Source organism: Temnothorax americanus, unplaced genomic scaffold (genome assembly GCF_048541705.1).
Source record: "Temnothorax americanus isolate GAGA-0224 unplaced genomic scaffold, ASM4854170v1 Scaffold132, whole genome shotgun sequence".
NCBI classification, from domain to species: Eukaryota; Metazoa; Arthropoda; class Insecta; order Hymenoptera; family Formicidae; genus Temnothorax; species Temnothorax americanus.
Window position 1 is genome coordinate 30,020 of NW_027509267.1, and position 7,034 is coordinate 37,053.

Genomic DNA, 7,034 nt, shown 5'->3' on the forward strand with positions numbered 1-7,034 from the left:
AGGAGCGTCATGTTCGACCCCGAGTCCACCAACGCTAACAGGGGCCGGCCGCCTATCCGGATTGTAATATACTTCAGCGGGGGGAATTCGTCGGGATCGAGCGTCACGTACGAGAGTTTTTCTTCCGGGGTATCCGCGGTCCGGGCCTCGTTCTCGATAATTGGGGGCGTAGGGACCCGCCCTACTGACCCCCTTTCGCGTTTCCCGAACCCCTAGGGCATGTCCGCGTCGTAAACCCCGGGTTCCCGCACCGGTAGCAATGTTGCCGTCGAGCCGCCCTGCAGGTCCTCGCCCGATGGCCCGTCTGATCGCAGTTCCAACATTTTAAGTTGGAATCATCGGGAACCGATCTCGGTATGGTGGCGTCGGTGGACGCTGCGGCGCTCCAGGCCTCCCCTCTACTTGGGTCTCCCTGAGCCACGGCCTCCCCCGCGGCAACGGTATTCGGGGATCGCGGTTTCCCCTTCGGCGCGTGGTACGCTAAGTCCGGAAAAAGTGACTGTTCCGGTAACAAGGGGGGTCTATACATTTTGTCCGCGAGGAGGGTTCGTTCCGTTCGCGTAGCCAAATCCTCCAACGTGTGAAAATCGCTAAACTCCCACCGTCGAATCGCGAACTGTAGCCGCGGCAATAAGTTCCGGTGGGCTAATGTGAGCTGCTCCGGGAGGGACCACGGAGGGCTCATTCGCGTGAACAAAGACCGTAAGCAGGTCAAATATTCGACCGCCGGCTCGTGTTCTCCCTGCGTTCGTCGCTGTATCTCTTCCCGAAGGGTCGTTAAATAGTCCGGGTCGCCAAATCGACTTCGCCACGCGTGTTCGAAATCCCGCCAATCCCGCCAATTTTCGCTTTCCAATCTTACCCAATATAGCGCGGTACCCGAAAGGAATAGGGGCAAGCACTTAAATAGTTCGGCGTCATCCACGTGAATAATGGAGCGGGCTTCCTTAATCCGTAACAAAAATGCTTCCGCGTCGCTACCGCGTTGTCCGGAGAAGTGGAGGTTCCACTTTCTCATTATATTATAAGCCTCGGCCGCGGATCCGCGCGTATTTCCTCTATCATGGCGCGGCGGGGGTGCCCGCTGATAAGTTTCCCCCCATGTTTTGTGGGGGTCAAGCGGAAAATTGTACGCCCCCAGACTCACGAAGGGGTCCTCCCTTCCCGTCGCCTTGTCCCTCGGGGTCGCCCCCTGGTCCCCCTGAGGACTAGCGGATTGTATTTCGATGGCCGGCGGGGGTGGGGGTGGAGTCGGTTGGTCGTTCATTTTTTTCCGAATCGACTTTTCCTCAAATCTAGCTAAACGCGCGCGTAAAGTTGGCAAAATTCCGGCCGTGTCCAACCCCCGATCTTCTAAATGTCGCACCGCTTGTTTTTTCGTTAGGCGGTTGATCCACCGAAGAGGCGATTCCAGCAAGTCGTCCTCCCGCATAGGAGTCCTATTCGCCTCCCCTTATGACGTCCACCGAACGCGAAACCGAAGACACTAGCAAGGCCCTTTTCCCCTTCCCAATACGCGGAATTACCAAGTACGTTATTATTCTCCAAGCTTATTATTTGGACGAAGAGGTATGCCAGTCGCATTATTATCGAACGGTATTTACTTTCGCGAAACTTAACCGAAATCGAATCAACACAGTCCCCGAAATCGTAAACAGGCAGGAATTCGACTGAAAAACTCAAGTTCCCGAATACCGGCCGTGCGCGAACCAAAACAAAGTCGAGCGAAGCGGCCATCACTCGGCACTACACACCGCACTCATGGCACCAAAATTCCAGGGCCACGAAATAATAATTCGAAAATCCGATCGAACATATAACTAACACAAGAGAATCACATAAATCATAGGGAAACACCTAAATATAATGATTGCACAAAACAAATTCACTTGCGCACGCTCTCTCTCCCGATTTTCGTTAATTGGTAATTTTCGGGCGAGAGGCCCCACGTTGGGCGCCAAAATTTTACGACGACGACGACGATGTCCTCACGGTCTCGCCGGCCGTGGCGGAGCGCGCCGTCGCTTTCTTCACTATAATCTCTATCAATGTTCGCGATAGTGCTCTCCGAAACCCCGATGGTAGCTCGACTGAGTATTTTAGAGATGTTATGTTGGGCGCCAGGTGCGATTCCTCGCACCACGATTCACGAGATCGCAGTATTTCTCAGGCGTGGGCTTCTTTGATCAACCGCGGATGGAATAGGAGAGGGAGCGTAGCGCAATCATCACACTCAAATACGTAAAACATTAAATTATATTTTGGTTAAGGCAGATAACAAGTGGACGATAGCGAGTTCCACGGCGAACAAGCAGAATTCGAGTACACGCCACGTGTCACCCCACGAGCGCGATACCCATTCCGTCGCTGAGCTGCACGGCAATCCCGACTGAATTCGCACAAGAGTATTCCCCGACATAAGTTGCGGCGAACTCCACCCGGACGGTCAAACGCGAGATGCTAACAAATAACCAACGCAATCTCCTTAAACAATTACGCAATTTCCCTACGGTCTACCGCGACAACGCTGGAGATCTTCTCTCCCCTCGAAACGCACGAATGGCCCCACCCGTTAACTCGACCCAACCGTGGGCCATTAATCCCGATGAAACGCACGTATAGCTACTTACAAATGGCATGAACTTAACCGGCAACGATAACTACGAGGCTCTCTCACGCGCGAGAGCCACTTCTCAAAACTACGGCACGGTTAAGCCAACGGCGTTCATGAAATTCCACGCGACAAAATCACCCGCAACGAAATTACGCGAACGAAATTACTCACAACGAAATCATACGCAACGAAGTACACGAAACGATATCACAACGAAATTACATGTACGCTGACTGTCGGCGGCCGTACGTTTTCATCCCCGAGGCGGGCACTCGCGATCACTTCGTCGCACGGGCCCTCCCGCGGTATGGCGCTCGATATTCTTTAATTACGGCCGATTTCATACTTTACCGCGGCACAACGCGACTCCCGGGAGGGCCTAGGTATTCTCGCGATCTTACTTCGAGGAAGGCTGAGCAGTGGCCTTACAAATTTGTCTCGTTCCGGCGGCTCGTCACTCGCTCTTAGGGCTGGGTGTTGCCGGGATGGCGGCTCGCTCGACAGTGGCGTTTCCTTGATCCGGCGGGACCACGCAGGGCCCGCGCGCGCCCGCGCGCGCCGGTTTCCCTAGCCTGATCGGTGCTGCGCCCTGGCCTGCCAGCGATCCCTCTAGGCGATCGTCGCGCCCTTCGCGAGCGCCCCTCGTCACTGCGCCCATCCGCCGGCGGTAGTTTTGAAGTCCGCCTATTTGAGACCGGCTGTCCAGGCCGCGTCTCATCGCCCGGTTCCTCGACGGCCAGGCTGGACGGGCCATGGCTCGTCGACCGGGAGCGGTACTCAGCGGTGGTGGCCCCGTTCCTTAACGGGGACCTTCGTCGGGGCGTCCCCCGTATCCGGGCTGCAGTGCTCTCGTGCCATCCGTGACGCCTTGACAGGTCATCTGATCTGCCGGCTGTGGGCCCCAGCGTGACCCGCTCGCCGATCGTGCGCCCTCGGAAGCTCCTGGTTGTCCAGCCGTAAGTCCTTCGACGCGGCATAAGCCGTTACACTCGTCGTGACCCTGGCCATCTGCTCCGCACTCCCTCGACCTGTAACGCTCGCAAAAGGTCTTAATCCTAACCTAAAGGCTCGCTCTCCGCCCGCCTCGGGCGGAGGCACCATCCCTGACGCCTCCCTCGGCCGAGCTCCCATCTGGGGTAAGGGACGCGACTTTTGTCACGTCACAATATATATTTTTTTTTTACGTATACATATAATATATATATATATATATATATATATATATAATATAATATTAAATATGTATTATCATACCTTTTTTACTTAATTTATTATTATTTTACTTATACGATATATGCATGTTTCAAAAAACGTATTATTTATATATTATTATTTCTCAGTGAGAGAGAGAGAGAGAGAGAGAGAGAGGGAGAGAGAGATACTATATTTAAATAAATTCGGAGAGTGAGTGTAATTCAATCCAAATTGTCTGCTTCTTCGCGGTGGATCAGCAAGGGTTCCTATTGGGCGGCGCCATTTTGTGGACACAAGTTACGTGCACCAATCACGCGGACTCCCAAAAAGTCAAGTCTCTTTTTTAGGGTCTTTAGTTGTCGTCATCCGTGGGCGCAAAGGGACCGACATATTTGAAACATTGGAAAAGAAAAAATAAAACCAGGAAAAAATGTTTGACGAAGACAGGGAAATAAGTAATATTGTTATTATAATTATTACACAGTTATACTTTAATAATTATAATTAAACTTGCATGAAAGTATCTGTGGCTTTTCGACATAACCATGTTAACGAAAATGAGTGAACAGCAACAGAAAATGCATCCTTATTTTTTACTCTTTTTCATGTAAAAAATATGTAATTGTTTCTGATGTAAATTTTTATGTAAATCATAAAAATAAAATAATTATTATTATTTATAATACTTTAATTTAAGCCACAGATATTTTTGTGAAGATGTTTAACTTAACCTAGTCGTGTAAATTATGTAGAAAAATTAATTTCTTAATTTAATCGTTAACATTACGCAACATGTATATTGTGATTTATATAATAAAAGTGTATAAAATAACATATATACGTTATTTTAATATTTTATAGGAATTAGATATAGTTCAAACATGTGGACTCTGCGAAATAATAATTTCCAGGAATGAAATAGTCACTCATTCCTGTTTAAAAGGCTATACAAAATATTATGTTGATGATTCCACATTATATTTTTATCCAATGACAGGTATGTACAACATATACAGTATAACTTTGATAATTATATTCTAGACGTAAAAGGCAGCATGACAAGAGTGAAAATACTAAACAGGCATTTTATAAAATGCCTAAGAATACAAACTGTATATAATGCCTATATATAATACTTTATTACAGATGACGAACAAAATATTATTACCAAAAACGTGAGTAGAAACGACGAGTTAACATTGAATCCCGTTAATAAGGAAAATTTTTCTGGTAAAAAAATACAGAGAATGTCTTGTTTGATCACGTTGCAATTTACCACAGCCACTCACAACCCCCGGTGTCTAGAGTTTTTCCACTGAATCAACTCTGTGTTGCCTGTGGTGAATCGCAACATGGTCAATCGCATCCCACCTAAGAATGCAAATACATTCGTTATAGAATATGATGTAATAAATATATAATTATTTTTTTTGCAGATAATATTCAATATTTAAAAAAAACCTCCCAACAAGATCGAATATTCAACAAGGAAAAAGAAAAATGAAAACATGTATGTCATTCGACGAAGAGGAACTTTTGATTCTGGAAGTGCAAAAACGGGAACCATTATGGAATTTCCAATCAGATGTCAGGCAAAGAAATGCGAAAGCTACTAAAAAACTGTGGCAGGAAGTTTTCGATGCATTGGATGGTAAGAATAAGAATTTTTTTTAAGAAACTGTTGCTTCTTTCTTCCAGCAACATTATTTTTTCATAATAACATTTTTTCAAGGTATAATTAATCCAGAAACAGTCAAAAGCAAATTTAAATCTTTGCACAATACCTACAGAAAAATTATTCAATCCGAACAAAAGGCGAGTGGATCTGCAAGGGCACATACCACTCGATTGTGGCACCATTATAACAGTATGGAATTTTTACGTAACTTGTGCTTGGTCAAAACGTAAGTTTGGTTTTTGTAAATGTTAGATAATTAAAGAATCATGAAATTAAAAACAGGGTTTACAGATGTTTTTTTATTATAAGTTACTGTACACGACCCGTATAGATCGAGGGCTATAGCAGTGAAGGAAACACTAAGTTTGAATTGTTGACAAAATATAATAAGATATATTTAGAGAATATAGCAGAGTAATTTCAAAACATATTCATAAGCTAGTATGGTAAAAGTCAATAATCACATAATTCAAGACAAGATAATACAATTCACATTGTAATAGTCCGTTCAATGAAAGGAATGTAAACATTAGTTGAACGTATGCTCGCAGTTTGAAACTTGAGACGTAAATTAATAATATATATTACAAAGTAATTTCAAAGAAAGAATTGATATTTGTATGAGAGCTTTGAATAAATTTCTTAAATTGTTTTAATCATTGAAAGGATCATTAGATATGACAAAACAGAATACCATAATCAATAAGTAATCCAAATAATCATGCACATATTAGAACAGTAATTCATAAGTGAAATAATGCGTTGAATGATAATCAATATTAAGGAATAGAATATCTTAGATCAAAGAAATATAAATTTATACAAGAAGAAACGTATCATCAAAGATGACCTTGAATACCTTTCTATGAATAGTAAATGGAACTTATTCCGTGAAATTAAAAGGAAAATTAAACTTTTATTAAACGCATTAATTCAACATCAATTCGTGAAAACGTAAAGAAAGTTTTAAAGTATTTCGCATAAATCGATGTATAATACAAAGAAAGAATGTAATTGTGTATCGCACCTTTAATTACAATTTCTGAGTAAATGAGCGTTGAATTCTCTGACGAATCTTGTTTAGAACAATTGAAGCAATGTAAATATTATCTCGAACAATTGACGCATTATAATTCGTATTGATTAACAAATGAATCTCATCGCAAATATGTATCAAGAAATATGAGAAATTAATTACCAAAGAAAATAGAATTAAACGTATCGCAAGCTTGCATAAATTACAATATTTGGCCAAAAGAGAGATTAATACAAATTTATAATTTAAATTGATTGCAACCCGAAAACAAGAACTTGAGTACTCAAGTGAGAAGAACGATTATCGTTCCTGTCAATAAAATGCTTCGCTGGAACGCAAAAACCTCCCGAATATATCTTTCTTTTTCTAATGTCCGTTACTAGACTGGTAAATTTCTCGAGATTCCTGGAATCAATGATCGTAACCGATACTGTTTATGGGGATCAATGATTTTTATTCAGAAATCTAAGAGTTATCTGTATACTTTTATCCACAATATGTGAAAGCACAAT

The 7,034-nt window shown here is 43.6% G+C and overlaps 1 pseudogene; it reads left to right on the forward strand.

Annotated features, from left to right (window-relative positions):
* The first annotated feature begins 1,455 nt into the window (after window positions 1–1,455).
* Window positions 1,456–6,648, forward strand: LOC143894225 (uncharacterized; annotated as a pseudogene).
* The last annotated feature ends 386 nt before the right edge of the window (window positions 6,649–7,034 follow it).